Source organism: Hermetia illucens, chromosome 5 (genome assembly GCF_905115235.1).
Source record: "Hermetia illucens chromosome 5, iHerIll2.2.curated.20191125, whole genome shotgun sequence".
NCBI lineage: Eukaryota > Metazoa > Arthropoda > Insecta > Diptera > Stratiomyidae > Hermetia > Hermetia illucens.
The window spans coordinates 50,148,938-50,170,200 of NC_051853.1; the positions used below are offsets into that span (position 1 = coordinate 50,148,938).

General features: G+C 39.4%; 1 protein-coding gene and 1 long non-coding RNA gene across 3 annotated transcripts in view; one reads left to right on the forward strand and one right to left on the reverse strand.

The window, feature by feature from the left end:
• The window catches only part of LOC119657358 (low-density lipoprotein receptor-related protein 2), a 392,732-nt gene that overhangs the window by 260,441 nt on the left and 111,028 nt on the right, over positions 1-21,263 (reverse strand). The window lies entirely within an intron of this gene.
• On the forward strand, positions 3,146-4,663 carry LOC119657359. 2 transcript variants are annotated; one of them, XR_005250128.1, is made up of 3 exons: positions 3,146-3,581; positions 4,008-4,286; positions 4,351-4,663. It is a non-coding gene; the product is annotated as an uncharacterized LOC119657359 (long non-coding RNA). The 2 variants fall into 2 exon arrangements; XR_005250129.1 differs by lacking the exon at positions 4,351-4,663 and having other exon boundaries at positions 3,158-3,581; positions 4,008-4,309.

Genomic DNA, 21,263 nt, shown 5'->3' on the forward strand with positions numbered 1-21,263 from the left:
CCAAGTTTGGTGGAAATCGCATTATTACTAACAAAGTCAAAGTTGTCAATTCTTTAGAAATTCAAAGTTTTGAATATCAATATCTCCCGAAAGTGAATATTCTCACGTAATATATGCGTATATTATGTGTTACGTACTAATCGGACAATTTCACATTCAAATGTCCTTATAAAAGAAATACACAAAGCCTTTCGTACCTGAAGCCCCGAGCTTCTGGTTTTCAGACTTGTTTTTCTTTCATTTCTTTTCTACCTTTTTTCCCAGTAAACATTGTTGCTGTTTTTCTAACTCGCTTTTTCGTACTTTTCGTGGTGGGTCTTAATTTGCAGAAAGAGGTGCTTCTTTCATAATACGCAAACATAATTGATTGCCCTTTTCGATCTCCACTACTCTACATCACTCTCCGTTCTTTCAGGTAATTTTTTCACCCATGTGAGTTAGAGAGCCAATTTGAACTTTTGTAAGCAAGTATTTCTCCTTTTTGAGATTTTATTCGTATGGTTTCAGGTATTTTCGATTCCGATCGAAGCGTTATTCTTCCAAATTGATTTACTGTGTGTCTGCCTGTCCGTCACATGTAGTTTTCTCAGAAATGGACATAACTAACGACACGGAATTTTGTCGAAAGTTTGAACTATGAACCCCTCAGCATGTAATGCGTCACATCGTTCTATGATATATAAAATTTAAAGGAATTTGTGTGGGCCCTCTACTACCGCTCTGTCTCTGGCTATTTCGTCACTTGCCTATATACACCGTCGCTGCTTCTCGTGCGGAAATAATACACTCTTAGGGTCCATTACCCACTTTTTGTTCCAGAGCAATCTTTCCTCCGTATAGCTACTAAAGAACGCAACTGGATAACTGGAATATCAATAGTTGCAAGGGGCCTCGCAATTTGCTTTCAATTTTGATGCATTCACCATCTCGACACACTTTCCAATTAAACCATAGAGAGGAAATTCGCGCCTGGGGTGAATACGGGCTTCTACTATCTAAAAGAATATCTAATTTTCCACTTCCTCGCCCACCACCGAGCCTGATTGCAATATACTCGAAAGGGGGGCATAATTTTTTTACCGAAAATAGAGTCATGTGAAGTATCAAATAAAGGTCTCAACTAGTGCTTAATATATTAGGCCTTATTTTCGACATCAGCTGGAAAGGGGATATATGTGGGGGTTACAAAGCGGTCACTTCTTTTGATGGGCTATTTAAGAAATCTGTTCCTCCTGTCTAGACGGCCTGCCAGTTTATATTCCAGTTTTATTTTGGGCGAACAAGGTTCATAAAGGACTTCCTAATACTGTTATGCGTAAGTATAATGAAAACAGTAGAAGTTTTACCAAAACATATGAAGATAGGAGCAAAAGGTAGTTCTCAGGATAGCAAGTGTAGGTGAAATTGCTTTTAAAGTAGAGAGAGCGAGTTTTCTAAATCGGCTGGATGCGAGGACAGCAATAATTATGGTAAGGGGATCATATTATAAAAACTGATGGGGCTATAAAGTATTAGTGAGAACCAGAGAAGTTTTCCATTGAGCGGTCTTTACATTAGGTAGGTGGTATTAATAGTTGAGTTCCTAACAAACCAACGAGACACTGCGTCGAAATTTAATTATGGAAGAAAGGAGCCAGTAAATAAGAAAGAAAGATGAAAAATTAAAATTCCGCCAACCAAGGATGAAGACCTGTGGAACTCCCAAAGAGGCAAAAGGTATTCGAGAAGCAATCATACCATATGTCAAATTATGAAAAGTTAAAGTGCAATTTTTCGTTTATTTTCGGCTAGACTTGTGAAGCGAAATAATGTGGGTTACTTTTTACATATCAAACATCCTTTCAAAATTTCGTTTATTAGACAGCTTGTCCAGATTTTCACAAAACAAATTAGAACTATAAAGTTAGCGTATTTGCAATATATGAAAATCAAGTTATTGGCAGTGTTTGAATTCAAGGTAAATCTGCTGCCAGTAAGAAAAGTCAATGAAAGCAAGAAACTGAAGGATTTATTAGAAGGTGCGACTGATACCACATAAAGGTCCAGCAATACCTAGTGTCGGGACAAAAGGATATTGTCTTGCATATGGATAAAAATGATGATACAAACTTCATTTTTTGCAGGCAATTATGTACAAGTTAACCCGTGGTTTGATTATTGATCGAAAGAACATTTCATTACAATTTGAGATTGTTTCCAATTTCATGAAGTTTCACTATTTTTGGAAGAAACAGATTCCCCTACAAATAACTCCAAATCGACCTGATATTATAATGATGATCGTTACTTTTGAAAAGAGTAAACCCGCAGGGATCAATATTTCCCCACATACAATTCCTGTAAACTTCATATATTTCTCGTTGTTCCATATAATTCTTGTAGATTTTGGAGATCTCTCACTTATATAAATTACTGTCAACTTAAATCTTTCCCAAGGGTTAGATGACTGCTAACATTGCAAAAAAGGAAATCGTTTGGAATGCAACACGTTCTATATATGAGTTCCTTGCAATCGCACAGATAATATCAAAAATAATCCCTGAACGTAAAAAAACGACATCGAAAGGATAATCGAACCAGAGCAGAGAAGTACCGGCTCCAGAAGACCCTGTGTGGGCCATAATGCTACAGTTTAGAACTTTTCCGCTTCAAATAGTTTTCAGAATCCTACAAACGTCCTATTGAAGAAGAAAGAGAACTTCTTACGAACCTAGAGGGTAGGTTTGAGCATATGAATAGGAACCAGCACCAATAACATTGGGCTATGTAATATGCTCCATTTGGATGTATAGCGGCTATGCTGCTTATTTAAACATGTTTAAAATCAACCATAAAACTGGACAACATTCGAAATTGTCAATGGGGAAATGCAATAATAAACCTCATTATTTTTACGTATCTAACGTCTATCTTCAAAATTATCTCAACGTTTATAAATATTTTTCTTACATCCAATTTCTTCATTTAACGTGGAAATACATATTCTTTTAACTCCATCCTCTACCCCCGAATTTTATATGACTTCGAAATTCCAAATTCCTTTGACACTGAAGACTTCTTCTGCTTGCATGCATACATTCGTACATACATTCTTGTGTTTATTTATTCCAGAAAGAAATGGAAAAATGTTTTGCGCGAAGTTTTGTATAATGTCGTATGAGAAACGACTTTTACTTCTAAGACCGTATTTATGAACACTTTCCTGAGGGAAGAAATAGAGTCAACAGCTCCTTGCAATCCCTGTTTGCAGAAATATTTCACATTTCGGATGTCACCTCGCTTTTGCAGGAATTAAGTTGGCATTTTTAGAATGTTGTCAACAAAAAGTCATTAGTATGTAATGTTCCTGGAGAATTTCGATTTGCATTTTGAGATTTCATGAAATTTAAAAAAAACTTTGTAGTGATTTCCGGCATTTCAATTTTTGTACAATACGTATGCAGGGTTTTTTGACATCTCTCATTCCACATCTATTAGTATTATGTAGTGTACAAAGTATAAACTAGTCTTGGGGACCGCCCAACGATATTTTATAAAAAGACCTTTGCAGAAAATCATTGATGTAGAGGCTTATAATCCAGGTGAGTCGGGGATTTACTTCAACCGGTAGGTAAGGCAGTTACGTAACTATGTTTAGTTAAATTTATTTGAAATGAAAAAGTGTATTAGGAAATGAAGGAAGCCGTGGCCCGACGAAAACTCTCAGTAGGTACTCGAAATACATATATACTCTATCTGATAACTTCGAGTTTTCATCCTTATGATGACATGCGTGTTGGAGAAAACTTATTTTTAAAAACTCGAGAATTCTTTAAAGAGAGAGTAATATCAGTAAATAAAAGCTCATTTCATGAAAAGGAACATGTGTTCGGATATATGCATCCTAAAACTAGAGAAAATATTATATAAATAACATATAATATACTTTACTACCAGAGAATCTTATTTGGAGTCTTACTTCAAATTTTATCGCCACGGGGTAAAAATTGGGGAAACATAATTTCAAGAAAGACGCATTTAAGGGGTTATTCGTATATGCAGTTGCAGTGGGTGATATGAAGACATTTTTTAATTTTTTCGACAAGACAAGAAAAAAAATTTGAAAATGACCTGTCTACAGCTGTTTTCCAAGTGTTTTTTTTGGGAATGGTTTGCGGTGGATACGAAAACTCGATGAAAATTCGACCGAAATCAGAATTTATATTATTATATCGTATTATATAGTCGCTGAAAGAAGGAATTTCCAAAATACGAACTGTTAAAAAAATGGCGGCGATTTTAATAAAGTATTTTCTGTTTTTAGGTGTAAGGTTTCCAATTTTCTTACTTAAAAAAATATTTTTTAAAAAGGATAGAAAATCATTCGTTCAGCGGCTAACTATTCCCATAACAAATATTTGATAATAATTTGGCGTTAATTGGACTAGTAGTTTTTCAGTAATCGTGTCTACCCCCATACATGTGAAACAGAGCTGTAACATTTTTGTTCATTGCATGGAATGCGAGGTATCAAATGCAAAGTTCCCTTTAGTACTTTCCGAAGCCGATGTTAATTTTGGCGTGAGTTGCAAAAGAGATAAGTGCGGTGATCCGAAAAGGGTCAATTACTTCAAGGACCCGTTCCCAGAAACTTACCAAACCAAAAATCGGAAAAAAATATGATGGTTCGTGCAAGTGGATCTACGCCTTAAAATGCTCTCCATACCGACGTTTACTTAAATAAAGTTAATAATGGTATATTACTATATTTCTTCTTCTTCTTCAATGACGCGACAGGCCAAATTGACCCTTGGCCTCCAGGATAGATTTCCTTCAGCTATGCGATCCTGCGATCGCGCTTCGTCCACTGAGTCCTCCCAACATTTGCATGGCTTTCCCACTGGGGGGCGTCCTTCAAGTGTGCCTTTGAATACCCTGTTAGGTATTCGCTTTTCGTTCTGACCGGCCCACTGCAATTTTCGCAGCTTTACCACCACCGATGCTGCTAGGTCGTCATTGAGCTGGTACAACTATTGGTTGAATCTGATTCACCAGTCAGTTTAATTTTTTATCAGTCAAAGTATTCGGCGTTGAAGTTTACGTTCGAATGTGTCGATGGATTTCTCTAACGGCTGCGTTAAAAGCACACACCTTATTACGGTCTTGTAGATTCGGAGCTTATTTTTCCTGTGCACCGTTTTCATTATCCGTAGGACTGAGCAGTATGATTTTTTGACCATCATTATTCGTCGCTGAACTTCATTCTTTTCATTACCATCCTTCGTTATGTTTACTTCTAGGTAACAAGGCTGTCTACGTTTTCAAAATTAAAGTCGCCCATTGTCAGGCTTTGTCATATTTGCGCCTGTTTTCTTGATTGGGTCATGAATTTTGTTTTTTTTCGTTAATTCGTAGACCAACTGCTTGTGCTGCTTCATTTAGTTGTAAAAATACCACCTTAGCGTCTGGAATTGATGATATTTAGAGCAATGTTTCCATGGATAACATATTCAAGGGCTAGGTGAAAAAGCATGGAGGGGGAGGGGGGAGGGCAAGTTCGTCTTCCTGTTTTAATCCGCAGTTCGTTTCGAAAAATTGCGTTAGCTCGCCAAGAACCTTTACATGAGATTCAGTCCTTGCCATCGTCAGTTCGGTCATTCGTACCAGTTTTTCTGGTAGGCGGAACCTGCGTATGATACAGTATAGTACTTCTCGTTTGATGTTCGACGAGGTGCTGGTGCACATTGACATTGAACTCATAGCACTTCTGCAAAAGCTATTTGGCCGTGAAAAGGACGTACACAAAAATGAAATGCCTCTGCAATTGTCACAGATAAGTTTGTGTCCTTTTTTTGTATAGGACAGATTACTCTCTTGCGTTAGTCGTCAGGTAATTTTTCATTTTTCCAAATTTTTAAGATAAGTTTACGGAGGAGATTATCCAGGCGATTTCCTCCTCCCTGTAAAAGTTTAGCTGGAATGCCATGGAATCTCGCGGTCTTGTTAAATTTTTTGTATATTTTTAGCAAACAAGAAGCTCCCCTTAAGTTTATTCTAGAATCACCAAGAAGTTGTATAGGCTATACTATAAAGCATGACGTTTTCAAGTTTGGTGGAAATGGTACAATCACTACCGGAGTTATAATAGGTCAAAGTTGTTTCTTTTGTGCAAATTGATTGCGCCACAATCAGTGGATAGTCCGACAAACTAAATGCGTAAACATTACAAGCTAGGTAAAAGTTGGGATCAAATAATCTTATATAAGAAATATACAAAACCTTTCATACCTGAAGCGTTGACCTTTTGATTTCCCGAATTGTTTTATTGTTCCCTACCTGTTGATTTCTTGTTTTTATGTTTCTTAATTTTATTTCCCAATATTATGTATATCTAAGTCACTGTTTGAATGGAACTGAGTTAATTGGAATTTTGGAGTAAATTAACGTTAAGTTGAACTAAATCTTTGAATCCAGCACACCTTCCCCCCTTTTCGTCTCTAAATATGACGAAGCTCACACTAATAAGGAGCATCTTTCGTTTATGAGATCTGAGTATGCCAAGGAAGAGTGGAAATCTCAAAACCCGTGGCTTATGAATATCTGGGACAGACGTATCGATTGAGAATGTGATTCATGAAGAACATTTTTTCTCGATCAAGACAAGGTCCCGTATTTCACGGTTTCGCTTGGAGAGTCAAAATTTTGTATAATGGCACGGGAGGGAGTGAAGTGTTCAGATGGACCCTCCAACATTCCCGAGGCTGATTAACATACATACTTGTTAACGCATGCCCATAAGAGATTTCAGTATTTGCGGGCGGACCTTTACGGCATATTTAGTCAGTTTTTTAGGATTTTGGATCAAAGAGCGTCAGAACAAGAATAGGTAACCATAGAGAATCTAAAAGTGGCGTATTTGAGATGAAATTTTAGTCGATCGGCGAGCCACCATAATTTAAAAAATTTCAGCAAAGCTAACTAAATACATATTTTCAAACCAATGGAAGCCACTTCAATGTTTTTTTTGTAATTTATTTTGTGTCCCTGGATTTAATTTAAGTTTATTATTTCTTGTATAATAATTTGATAAATTTTGAATGCAGCTATACACTCTTGGAATATCAAAAAGAATATTACTTTTGGTTACCGTTTTCATACATGACCAAATTATCCTTATTGGTTGTAAATTATTGGAAAATCACTCTAGGACTTCATTCATGTAAAATTGTTATTCTCTATTTTTAAGGCGTTGTCGATTTAATGTCGGTCTATTTGTCACACTCGATTTACCTCGAAACGTCTGAAGCTATCGTCACAAAATTTGGTGAGAATATGTGGTCTGTGAAACCCTTTACATGCCAGTAGTAATCAGTATAAGTGATAATTTAAGGCATAATTCTGGTTTAGAGGCAATCCAACTATTACTAAAAAAGTTATAGAATTTTGTTTAGAATTGCAGGGTCCTAAATCCGCATCCACTTGATGTCAGACCGGACTAAATGGGAAGCAACTTGTTCCCTCTTGTTTTGGTCGACAGACCCTCGTTTAGGGATTAGCACGGAAAATTTTAAAAATGTTAGGCGATGACGGCTTTAGCGTTTCTTACCAAGGCAGAGGCCTCCTGCGGAAGAAAAATCTAAAATTATAATTAAACCCATGTGACTCATGGAAATATTTTTTACGCTTCCACACAGTGACCCAAGGGAGTTCCATACACTGTCGCGGAGAAATTCCGAAAGACTTCGTGTTGTTAATACGGTCCTACAGCCGCCATTTTGTACAAAGTTGTCAATAATGGTTCGTACTCCTGAAGAGTTGCTTAATCGATTGGTATACTAGTTCTTGATTGCAATTTAAGAACCCACTTACAAATAAAACTTGAGAAAAAAAAGCTTCTTTGAGGATTCAAACATAACCCCTTAATAATAATAATCATTAACGCGACAATCCCATTGGATTAGGGCCTTGAAGTTTATTAGAGCATTTCATTCAAGACTGTAATGGTGCACAAAAAGTCTGGTATATTGCAGGAGGTGATGCGGTCAGCATTGCACTCGTCTGTGATTATTACCCTGATTTGACTCAGCCACTCATTCACAGCTGAGTCGACTGTTATCCAACCCGACATCCACACCCTTTGCCATCAGTGACCTCTTTCCAGTTTTATCCCTTGAGCAGTGTCAAAATTGTCGATTATGTGCTCATATCACATAACAATGTATGACATTAACAATTACCGAAAATAGTTTAATTTGCCGAGCTTAATTAATAGACGATTTGGTTAAGCATTTTAGGGGATGGTTCGTTGTTAGTCGGGGGACAGGGCAAAGTTTTATTTTAATTTTTTCATCTTTCCAAATTAATCAGAAAACAGACGCATAATATATGGATGGATGGATGGATCTGAAAAGTTTTAAAGAAATTTTGCTATTATTAAAAAAGTAATAACATATCAAACTTTCTTTTTTTCCTCTGAATTAACTATACCCCAAGACATCATAGAGTATCAGTGTCATAGTAAAGTGAATAGTCTTTCATATATTGAATTAAAATACATTGCGATCTCTTAGCTATGTACAGCCATGACTGTCGTACGTTACACAAAAGTTTGCAGGCACGCAGGATTGCATCTCGCCACTGTCGGCCTGTTCGTCACCTTTCCAGTGTCAGTTACGGCGAAGCCCCGTCGTTAACAAAAATCAATTTAGGATGATGTTTTACCCTAACGTTCGTTCATTTCAAGATTATAGTAGGATTCCGAACTGTCACTCAAGATTTACAGTTCTTGTAGAGGGAGGTACGAAAGCGGGATGAGAATCCAATTCTAGTTCAATGTAGACGTAACCATTCCTATTCATTGGATATAGTTTATTTCAAGTTTCTTTGAGATTCTAATCTCACTTGGCATGAAATCCAACTAACTTCCCAATTATTGTAAAATGCTACGGAAGATATGGTAGAACTATAAGACGGTTGGTTAATTAAGAGTGTGAACTAAATGCAAAACATCAATGAAATGCAGAGAATTGGTGATTCGTGGTTATTAAAAGTAGTCCTCAGTTGATGACAGAAATGTTTGTTCTACTATCACATCATGCATGGAATGATGCGGAAGTTTAGCTACACCAAAAAATGCTTTCCAGCTTCATGCCTTGACTGTTATTAGTTATATATAGTTATAAAACAGCCTAATTTCCATTTAATTTTGGGTTGAGAGCTTCATGCGATCTACCCAAAGGGCAATAATCGATTCGTAAATGCCCGAAAAAAGGATTTTAAGGACAATCCATTAAGGCGAACCTGGAAATCAATCTCGACAGTCGATGATTGTTAAAAGTAAGAAACTGAGTGACCCGATCAACGAACCGTGGCAATTTAAAGCGAATTTGGTCATTCAGGGATGGAGATATCCAAGAAGCAAGATGATAGTATTGAATTGGAAAAAATAATATAAAACCTGTTCTACAATCATTCTCCATTTTTACTCGTAGGTCATCCCGTTCTAGTGGTTCCCAATAAGGTACGTATGGTATAATACCATGGTATGATACCATTCGAACAACTTTAACTAGTTCATTTAGGACTTGTATAAAATGCCTGTAATCCATATAATGTGAATGCTCGCGACAAAGCATATTTCCGCGAATAATGTCAGCAAAGCGGTCTTGTTTCCAATTCTACTATATAATCCGACGTCATATAGATTAGTAATTAAAGTAAGCTTCCAAGTTAATTCCAATCCACAATAAAGCCAGGAGTTCATTAACAATAGAGTACAGAGCATCTGTTAAATCACTTTTCTGGTAAAGTGTTAGTGTCACAAAGTCGTATGTGAAAGTGACTTGCACACACCCCCCATAGGGCCTAAACCGTAAACGAAATGACTGCAAGTGCCGCCATAAAACCCTTTTCACTCAAAGTGAACGCTCTCCCCTCTTCAATACATTTCCCTTTACCAAATTTTACCCGAATCCTGGCTGAAGTTAAAACATGGGTTTCACAGAAGTGTCGAAATCCTCTCGAGTATGATTAATCATGTCGCACGTTGCGATTTAATTTGATGGGTGCGAAAGTAGGCAAACGGATTAACAGCACTTAACATGGCCCAGCACAGTTTGTATAGGTAAAGAAATTTCGAGGGTATTTTACCTCATACTTTTGGAGCCAAATTGAAAACCGAAGGGCGGTAATGAGATAGAGGACGAGAGCAGGGGATTTAATCATGCGGGAAGGACTTGAAATAGTCCCAAGGGGATGTTATTAGGGAAAATTATTCATACGCACATTCCATGAATGATTACTTTGATAAAACTACCTCGAGCCGCTAATTAATTGCACTTTTAGTGGTATCCAACCGAAGATTTCTTGTGGCCTGGGGCGAAACCCAGTCAAGGCATTTTGGTTGCGTTATGGTCGCTATTATTTACCCCACATATATATCTATTCGATTGCCTAGTGTTCGATCGATTTCCCATTAATGTTAATGACTTCCTTGAATTTGTGTTGGGAACTTTTCTAAGCCTGAATGCCATCTCTTCTTTCGTCGTAACTGCTTTAACACCCCCAGCTGCCTACATTCTTGTTTATGGTTTGAGGAATACTTGGCCTTTATTCAATGTTTGTGGGAGGGAAGAACTAATACATAGGAATCGAAGAAAAAGAAGATGTTTAAGATTGCAGAGGTGGATGTTTTATTGTACGTTTGAATAAGTCCTCGGGGAGCACTTAGTTGTGCCTTCAAACGGACTGAAGATTGCTCTATTTACTTTACGATATCACATAATATTTTATAGCTGACTTGAATGAAATGCACGATTAATTTTCCGCGGTTGTAATGTAATGAATGGAACGGATTAAATGGAAAATCAAAATTGGAGTAATCGCAGGAAAACTGGTGAAAGGGAAATACAAAATGTTTTGTTGAAATTGTTTTATTGAATCATGTTCCTTTTGTTTAGTAATTTCTAGCTTTCAGTGTTTAAGTCTAAATCGTTAGCTCTGATTAAATGTGAAATGTGCTTCAGTCCTTTTATAAAAACATATGTACACATATAAGGGCCCACACACAAGTAGTTCATGTTACTATTTTGTTAACATCGAGGCGACCGGATGTGGTATTTTCCACGAAATAAAGAAAGAAACATGCTAAGAATTACGATTTTTTGGGCTTCCAACTGAAACATACATGTTCTTCGATGGGAATTATACCGGTTAAATTTCCAAATGTAAAACAACCTATTGACCGAAGGATCTCTTCCAAATTCCAATTTTAATCGATTCCGCAAAAGATTGATCATCAGATTACTTACTGTTAAGCGTCAGTTCTCAATGTGACTGATTGAGACTGGGTTGATTGATTCAAATCATGATTTAAACCAAACCTGGTTTTTTTTTTCATAAAACCATTAGATTATTAGACTAATAATAATCAAATCAATTACAAACACAAAACAAATGCCCAATTTTTATTTATTAATGGAAACTGTTTTATTGCAGCAAACTACAAATGAATAAAAAAATTCATCAACAGGGACTAGTTACTAAATTATTTAAAAAAGAACATCAATTTTCGGCTGTTTCACCATCCAGCCGGCTTCAGGGTTTAGATTAGACCAGACCAAACGTAAAAAAAATCCTTCCTATGAACACAGAGATAGCCAGGGTTGTAAACAAGTAGCACTAGACATGCGTTAGTTGACGATGCTCATCTATGCTGCTTAAAGGTTATAAAGGGTCTGTAAAAAAATACGGACGGCTACGGTTTCGCCCAAAGCAGAGGCAACTAATCAGACGTCGCCTCATATTTGCCGTGGGAGCACCGTTTTACCGTAAAATCACTAAACTGACAAGGAAATGAAATCGGTGACTGTAGATAAAGACAGTAGGTCAAAACATCTTCTGAAGTTGATATTATTCACAACAGTTATGGAGAAGTTTGGAACAAAACGAACAAAATAAATACGTGTCTGGACGTTAAATGTTGGCACTCTAACTGGAAAGACCGAGGAACTCGCAAGAGCCCTTTGATGTCTGCGCTCTGCAAGAAACCCGATAGTCTGGTGCCAAAAGCTGCGACATTGTGCACGAACGCGGTAAAAATGGCTATAAACTTCTCTATTTTGGTAACCCACATATTCAAAATTATAATGGCATTGCCATCTCAGAGAAACACTCTGTGTGATGCCATTAAAGAAGTCAAACGATTTGATGATCGGCTGATAAAGCTCACCATTATGTCAGCTGAGGAACGTGAGGAACGCACTGCTCCGCGGCGCATTAAATGGCGGCGATTTCGTGAGAAGAAAGAAGAAACGATCTCACTCACACGATTACCGACCATTACGAATGTGGAAGAATCGTGGAACCAAATGAAAGACACGATCCACAGAGCGGCCTCTGCAACCCTCGGGGTCACCAAGCCGGGTAAGCGGTACATCAACCGAGATACTTGGCTTTGGAATGACGATGTTGAAATGAAGGTCCATGAAAAGAAGCGCCTCTACCACAAATTTCTCGGCGATAAAATACTGGCCAATTGGCAAATTTATAAGAATGCCAACCGGGAAGCAAAGAAAGCAGTCACTGTCCCCCGAGCATTACAAAAATCTTTACGATAAACTGGACACTTGGGATAGCGAGGAAGATCTGAATCGACTTGCCAAAAGCCGTAACGAACGCATACAGAATATCGAACACTTCTGTTGTGTTAATGACAAGAACGGTATTTTGCTTACCAACCGTCGAGCCGCAACGGATAGATGCTGAGAATACTTCGAGCAGATTTCAACTGGAGAGTTTGCTCATCCTCCACTTCCACAATCATTGCCGACATTTGGATCAGTTCCACCTGTTAGTGCAATTGAAGTCAAGGAGGCAATAAAACGAATGAAATCGGGGAAAGCCACAGGACTTGACGGCATCGCATCTGAGCTCTGGAAAGCGAAGAGCTGGGACCCAACACTGTGGCTCAGAGAATTCTTTAATCGGGTTATTCAGGAAGGAAGAACACAATCTCACTGGCAAGAAAGTACCACTGTTCCAATATAGAAAAAGAAAGGTAGTCCAGCAGAATGTTCAAATTACCGTCCGATCCGATTACTTTCCCATACCATGAAGATTTTTGAACGCATTCTTTACAACCGTATTCGCGAAATCGTTGAAATAACCGTGAATCAAGCCGGATTTGTCAAAAACTGCGGAACTACTGACGCAATACACACTGCGCGATTACTCATGGAGAAACACCGTAAGAAGCATCGCCCTCTTTACATTGCCTTTCTGGATCTAGAGAAAGCGTTTGACCGTGTGTCATACGAACTCATCTGGTATGCTTTACAACAACACTTTGTGCCAGAAGAACTCGTGCGGTGGGTTCAATTGCTCTACCACGATCCGAAAAGTAAAGTTTGAAGCATGGCGGGTGTATCAAAACCGTTTCGTGTCTCTGTTGGTGTTCATCAAGGAAGTGCCCTCTCACCACTCCTCTTTGTTCTTGTTATGGACACCGTCACACGGGATATCCAACTTCCAGCGCCCTACACACTGCTTTAGAAGTGCGCTGGGTTCAATTGCTCTACCACGATCCGAAAAGTAAAGTTCGAAGTATGGCGTGTGTATCAAACCGCTTCCTGTCTCTGTTGGTGTTCATCAAGGAAGCGCCCTCTCACCACTCCTCTTTGTTCTTGTTATGGACACCGTCACACGGGATATCCAACGTCCAGCGCTCTATACACTGCTTTATGCAGATGATGTTTTCCTAGCATCTGATAGCAAAAATGATCTCGAGCAACTCATCTAAAAATGGAATGATCGCCTCATGCAACACGGTATCAGATTGAATCTAAACAAAACTGAGCGATTTAAATACCCCGGATCAACGCCATCAATCAATGGAGAACTGCGTTATGAAATTGCTTCACGCATTAACGCAACCTGGATGAAGTGGCATTCCACAACTGGTGTTCTTTGTGATCGACGTATCAACGAACGTCTCAAATTTAAAATTTACCGCAATGCCGTTCGTCCTGTCGCCTTCTATGGTTCTGAGTGTTGGCCAACTATAAAAGACAATGAACAGCGTCTTGCGGTAATGGAGACGAAGATATTGCGTTGGATTAGTTGCGTGACACGTTTTGATCACATCCGAAATGAGGATATCCGCGATCGTTATGATGTTGCACCGATCGTGGAAAAATTGGGAGAGAGGTGTCGTCGATGGTATGGTTACGCAATTCGTGCTAACGAGAATTCACTTGCCAAGATTGGTCTGAACATCGAAGTCGATGGTAAACAATCAAAAGGCAGGCCGAAACAACGGTGGCTTGATACGGTGGATGAGGATTTAGAAGCCTGGATATTGATCAGATCAGGCATTCTATAGAGCCAAATGGCGAAACCGATCCCGACGAGCTGACCCCGCTTGTGAACGGGACAAAGGCTGAAGGAAAAGAAGGAGTCACGATAACAAATTCCTGTGCGCCCAGCAGGGTTTGAACCGCGACCTTCGGCTGCGACAGCCTAGCGCTCTAACTGCTTGAGCCATCCGAACACTTTACATTATGTTCTACGGATACCGATAGACTGATGGACATGGATGTGAATGCGAAGTATTTTAAAGACTAATGGCAACTTTTTTATTTTTTTCAAGTTTTTTGGTTGGAGTGAAATGTTTCCGTGTGGAAAAGTGATCATTTTTAACTCAGCACTGCCATCTTTTCAACTGACGTCCAAATTTGGGCCTGTTTCGGAAATTAATCGCGACTTTTCATTGGGTATCAAAGGACTCTATTTAGCAAAAAGAATCCACACTTAGCTTTTGCATGCGCTTACATGGAACGTAGAAGCATGTAACCCACCGTATGAATAAATTTCCATTAAATTTGGTGTCAATAAATAACTGGTTGTGCGAGATAAACGAATGACAGACAGATAGTAAGATGGCTTTATTTTAGACAAAACCCTACCATAAAAATAAATGCAATCAGAAAATGCACTAATGGTGCTGAGATCACCCTGGTAATTAAAGGGGGTGGCAAGCATAGAAAGCCTTAAAACAAAACCGTTGGCTTACGATAAGAAGAGGATCTTTTAAAAAAATATATCATCTGACACTCACCACTACTAGCTTTGCGGTACATTTCAGCAGTGTAGTCAACACGAATATCAGAAGGACTACTATCGGTTTCGTCCAGGACAAAGACAACCCATCAGACACCGTCTTCTTGCTGTCCTTGGAGCAGTGTGACCAAAAATGCTACATGCGGTAATCGTTCTTTTACTTAGACGAAGAGAATTTTTGTTTGGGGACTGAAGGAGTCCTGAGCCCACAACCATTTGATGATGGATCGGAATAACTGGGGAGAAACCATTTTCTCCTTTGCTTGGCCCACGGTCCCCCTTTTTGGGTTAAACAGCCAAGTTTTCACTAAATGACGACTGACGGTTTTGTTCAAGATAGAGGCTTCAAAATTAGTTCGACCCGTCATCAAATGGATGAAGACTCACGACTCTTTCAATCCTTACAGAAAGTTAAATATCATTGTACACATTCCTTCACCTTAAAAACGGCAATTAATGTTGATCTAGAGATGATATTGAATGAGTTTACCTACTTTCACACTCTTTCGCGAAGAAAAGAGAGTATAGCAGATTATTACCGAAAACTGACAGTGGAATAACAGTAAAATAATCTCAACTCTCCATGCAAATATATTGGATAAAGTACCATAGTTTGTTTGATTACTACGGTTTCTAAATGGTATTGTGGTGGCTATTTGGGTCAGAGTCGAACTCTCAGTTCGCATCTGTGACCATGTTCCATGGTAGGTAATAAGTGTTTCGATATATCTTTGTATTGCCTTTGCTGCCACCACGAGAAGACATCCTTTTGGATATAAAACTTTGAATGTTGTGCAGCTGGTGTTAATAGTGGTTAGGAAAAACTTATTTATGTGGAAAAAGGATAAAGCAGTTGATAGAAATTCCGCACTATTCTTTCTGTCAATGGAAGGATATATTCTAACTTCGACACAAAATAATAATGTTTTAGGACCTTCCTCCTTGCAAATTAAGTAGTAATTTTTCGAATAACTTTTAGTTGATGGAAAAATTACTGAGCTAGCTTAATCAATCAATACTGTCATTGTTCATTTCAAATATTAACAGCCGAAAATGAAGTGATTACAAACTTCCCTGAGAACATATATTTGGAATATAACCAGCCCCAACCCAGCGTTTAGTGCATAAGTAATATATAATAATACCGGAAGCAATTTCTTGGGCAAATGGAAGTTATAATTATGTCGCCCTTGCGAAAGTGTAATGCAAAGTGATCATTGAAAATCTCTAGATTTCCAGAAACTATAATAAAAACTATTATATACTTGAAATACCAATTAAATCGATTAACTCAATATCTACAGATTTCTATACAGTATGTAACACTTCCTTGAAGTGCCCGTCATATTACTAAACAGACTATTCGAGGAACTTAAGGTTGAGTGGTTGATGCAGAAATCTTTTTCGTTTATGAATACTCAGAACGTGTTTACTTAAAAATTTATGGCAGGAACAAATTAATTCATAATTATTCCTTTACACTAACAGCATTTGATCATTCTTTTCATTTTAGGCGTTCTGCACTCCTTTCGAAACCAGAAACTGGCAATAGACTTTTAAAAACTTTTAACGAGAGCATGACAACCAACGAAAATTTTGGTAGAATTTCTATTTTCTGACAACATGCCATGCCAACAGCTTCGGCTTTAGCAATAAATAATGCTAATAATCGAGCCAAATATAGCATTATGGTCAAAAGAGTGTACAAGAAGGGAATTAAAAAGGAACCGTAATGATGGATGCTTAATTGCAAAGTAAAGAGAGACTTCTGGTCTGAAAATAGGATTTCGTTCGGAAGGACTTAGAAAACAAGCTTCCAGTTTTCCTCCACTATTCTGTGCCATATACCTCTAAATGGCAGCAACTTAATTGCATAAGCTACAGTGGAATTCTTCCTATTTTTCAATATGTGACTCATCCACTGTCGCTTCCGCCTTTCCATCAACACGTCTTCGGGTATTTGACCCGTACGTAGTGGAAATTCTTCATGTGATATTGTCTAAGCTTAAGACTCGGGCGAAATTTGTCGAGGACAAGAGAGGAACTGAAGTGTTCACAAGGACTCCTATATTTCAGAGGCGAGCAAACACCTGTCTATGGAACACTTCAGCGGTGCTGTAGTATTTGCAGGCGCATCAATTGAGGAGCGAATCGTCTATTGTTCACTTTTTACGTTGTATAAAATACTAATAAAAGGGGCAACCTCTATTCTTATGGCCTGAAGATGGTAAACAAAGGTGCCAACCTGAAGAGGATGCGATCTGCCGCGCGTCTTTCCTCTCGATCATAGCACTCCGGTTTTCCGGCTACCGCGACCAGGGTGGTATTTTTTATTATTTTATTCTGTGTTTTTTACTAGAGGCTGCACTGCTCAGAGACATGTATTACTTTGGTGAATAACATGGGAGGGACTGGCGTGTCCAAAAGGGACAGTTAAGTCCTTGAGCGTTTAACGTGAGCACCTGTCTGGAAGACTTAATTCCACGGTCTTCTTAAGACATGGATTGATTTCGTGACCACAATCAGAGCCCCGCTGAGACAAGCAACAACGGTATCAGTCTATACCAAGGGCATGGCTTAGCATTCATACTGGTGCATGCAAGACATACCTAAATCTCTACCGAACTAAGGAGTACGGCACCCGTGTTGAAACGCAACACCCCGCCGAGGCCCGAAGGTCTCTTCTCGCTTGAGCATAACCAATAACCCCCATGAAGCTCCCACTAGGGGGCCAACCGCAAATAACCGAGTTGTACTCACATACAACAGAAGTTCACCTGAAGTATGAGAGTCCAGGGGCTATCTCGGTTCCCATGGTACCAGTATACCCTTGGTGAGGTTTCGTGACCAATTTGCCACTTCAGATGACTCCCCGTGCAGACTCGGGTCTGATCGCCCTGAATAGGCCTTTGTAGCATTCGCATACTGCATCACGGCCGGCAAGCCAAAGCGAGTACAGCGTCTCCCGGTGCCACCAATAGAGGTTCTCCTCGGCCGCTTGGTTTTTGTTTGGCGGACAAGATTGCCGCCCCGTCTTCCTCCCCGCCACCTCTGAGCACCACCAAAAGAGACACCCCATATTCTCGACCTTGACAACCACAAGCCCGTGTCAGCCGGATACTTGAGTGGGGCTGTAGCTTTTGCTAGTGGTTAATTTGGCCAGCTATTTAAGTTTTGGGACCTTAATGGACCTTGGTCAACTCGGATGTTTTTCTGCCTTTCTTATAACCTGCATAAGCCATTACAAAATTTGGGTGCTTTCGAGTAATAGTAGCGACCACTTTCTATGTACTACTCTCATGTAGCTATACAGAGAGCACACGGGCTCGAGACAACCTAGACCTAGAGTATTGGTGTTGAGATAGTTGCATTTCTAGATTTCGGACAAAGCAGCAAATGCGGATTAGCAATTTTTAAGCATCGGTCTTCATCGTGTCCTCAAGCTACAGTAATTTGCCATGTCATTCAGAGGATATGGAGTTGCATTGAATATTATACGATTCGGAACTGTGCTGAAGTGAATGAGCAGTCTGCCGTTAAGGTCCGCCACAGGACCATCAAACAGCGAACGACCACCTGCAAGCCCTTCCGCGATTCGTATGCGATAGCGTGTAATTCATCCTTCCCTTACAACAATAATGGTGGAATTCCTTTTGTGAGAGCATACAATACACTGCACCCGTACTTTATCAAGGTTTCATATTGTCGGTCGACAACCGAATCTTAGGAAAGGTCTACATTGAATTTTGGGGGACCGATGCTTTGTTCCTCGGCGAGCAGACGCAATATCGACTTGTAGGCGAAGGTAAGGTAAGGGGTCCGGATAACTGCGTGGTTAGAGCACAAGGCTGTCGTACGGAAGGTCCCGGTTGGAATTTCACTGGTGGTAGTGTGATTTGTATCGTGATTTGACGTCGGATACCAGTCGACTCAGCTGTGAATGAGTACCTGAGTCAAATTGGGGTAATAATTTCGGGGGCGCGCAATGCTGACTACATTGCCACATTGCCAGTGTATTTTAGGCCCTGATCCAATATGGATTGTTGTGCCACCGATTATTATTATTATAAGGCCAATGTCAGCACCTCCTTTGCTATGCATATTTAGAAGACAACTGCTAAATCTATTGCTGATCCCCATGTGTTTGATCAGATTCTGTGTTTAATTCTTATCCGATATTCGTCACCGCTCATTTAAAACCCAACTGACCTTGTGGCAGGCTCTATACTTGAACAGTGCGAGGCGGATCACGAGGCGGTGAAAGTTGAAGAAATCCACAAACCTTTCACGGTTATAGCAACGGTCGAAAAGACCATATATCCTGATCGCATGCTCAGTCAAATTATTATCGAAGTCTATTTTCGCATTCGCAGGATAGAGAAGAAGCAGCTTTTGAAGAGTTGCCTCTAACCAGAACAACCGCGCACCAAAGCCGTCGAACAAAACTTTTTCCTGAATTGGTTCGAAGAGGATATCGTCCCTCGCAAAGTTTAAGAGGCCGAAAAGAGTCGAAGAGTTGCGAAGGGAAAGTTGATACTAACTATTAATAATCGTTGGCGCAACAATCCATATTAGATCAGGGCCTTGAAGAGTGTTAGAGCACTTCATTCAAGACTGTAACGATACACAATGTGGTCAGCATTCCGCTCGCCCGAGATTAATTCCCTGATTAGATTCAGGTACTAATTCGCGGCTGAGTCGACTGGTATCCAATATCCAGTTAAGATCACAAATCTCTCTGTCACCAGTTAGATTTGATCCGCTCAGCGCTATAACACTTGAGCCATCCGGATACTAACTATCTCAATTTTTGGGGGTGCACTTTACACTCGCAGTCATGAGATGAACTAAAGTGATAAACTCAAATAGGTTCTCTCCTCCAGGATTGCATTTCCTACTCCCCTAACAAATATGTTCGCTTCGTAACCTATTAATAGTTCCAGACCACTTGATTCTGCATACATTACTAGATCTTTAAGCTAACTAAGCCATTAACCTGGTATTGTAGAAGTAGAAGTAACTAGGTCCTGGAAACAGAGTCATCTGAGCATAGTTATTTCTAACAGTTTTGACATCAGTTCACAAGCTCACAGTTTTGCGGTTCTTTCATCGAAAAAATACCGGCCCCTTGATCCCATGCCACTTATGAAATCGAACCCATAACTTTTGTACTAGAAAAATATAAGGGCACTCGTGCAGCGTTATCAGCCCCACTGTCAGCAAATATGAGCAAGCTTTATCATGCTTTTCCACAAGAGTTTAGTATAATATGTAAAAGAAAACAGCGTCTGCTATGGTCGGTGTGTAGCTAACCAACGAACCAACCCCCTCATGATTGAGTGCATGTGTCCTTATGCATAAAGGGTCTCATCTCTTCACGTAGAAAATTCTTCTGCTTTCTACTTAACATTTTCTCTGGTGTGCGGTGTCTGCTTTACATAGATCCGGCGGCCCCGAATTCCGTTCATTTTGGCCCTTTCTTCCGCTTGTTCTGTTAAAGGTGTAGGAAAAGTTACTAACAGGTAGGATGGCAGATAGCGCGAATGAACTTGCAAGAAAGATATTCCAAATAACATTTGTGAGACTGGAGATTGCGTTTGAAATCAGCAAAGCCGTAACTTGGAAAACCTTGCAAGACTGGAAAATTAAGCAATTAGCCCATCGATGGAAAACTTCCGTCGACTTCCGAGAAACGGTTACTACACTTTCAGGAAACATCTGCGCACGATCGGGATCTCAAAATCAAGGTCCGATATACAAACTTTGCAAGAAGATGTCTAAACAGCCTTCCCCATCTTATTTAACCATTATGCATTCTCGAAGTAGATTATCTTCTCAGTCTGGCGACTAGGACATACAATAACCCCACAGTTGCGGCACGGACCAACAAAACCCAATCCGACAGAAAACGCCCCCGTCAATTCACTTATCATATGAGCGAATCAAAACCTCTTTTTTATATGAACGTACTGAGAAAAGTGTATGATTACTTTAAAACTTCCTAAGTTTCAAGGATACCTAGTAAGCGCTCTTATTCTCTAGGCTCAATATTTGGTATATTATGACCTATAGTTGCTCCCAGTGAAATCATAACGATTGACAAATTGATTCTTTACGTTCGGAACTGTGTAATGAAGTCATCCGAAATAAGCACATACGCACGTAAA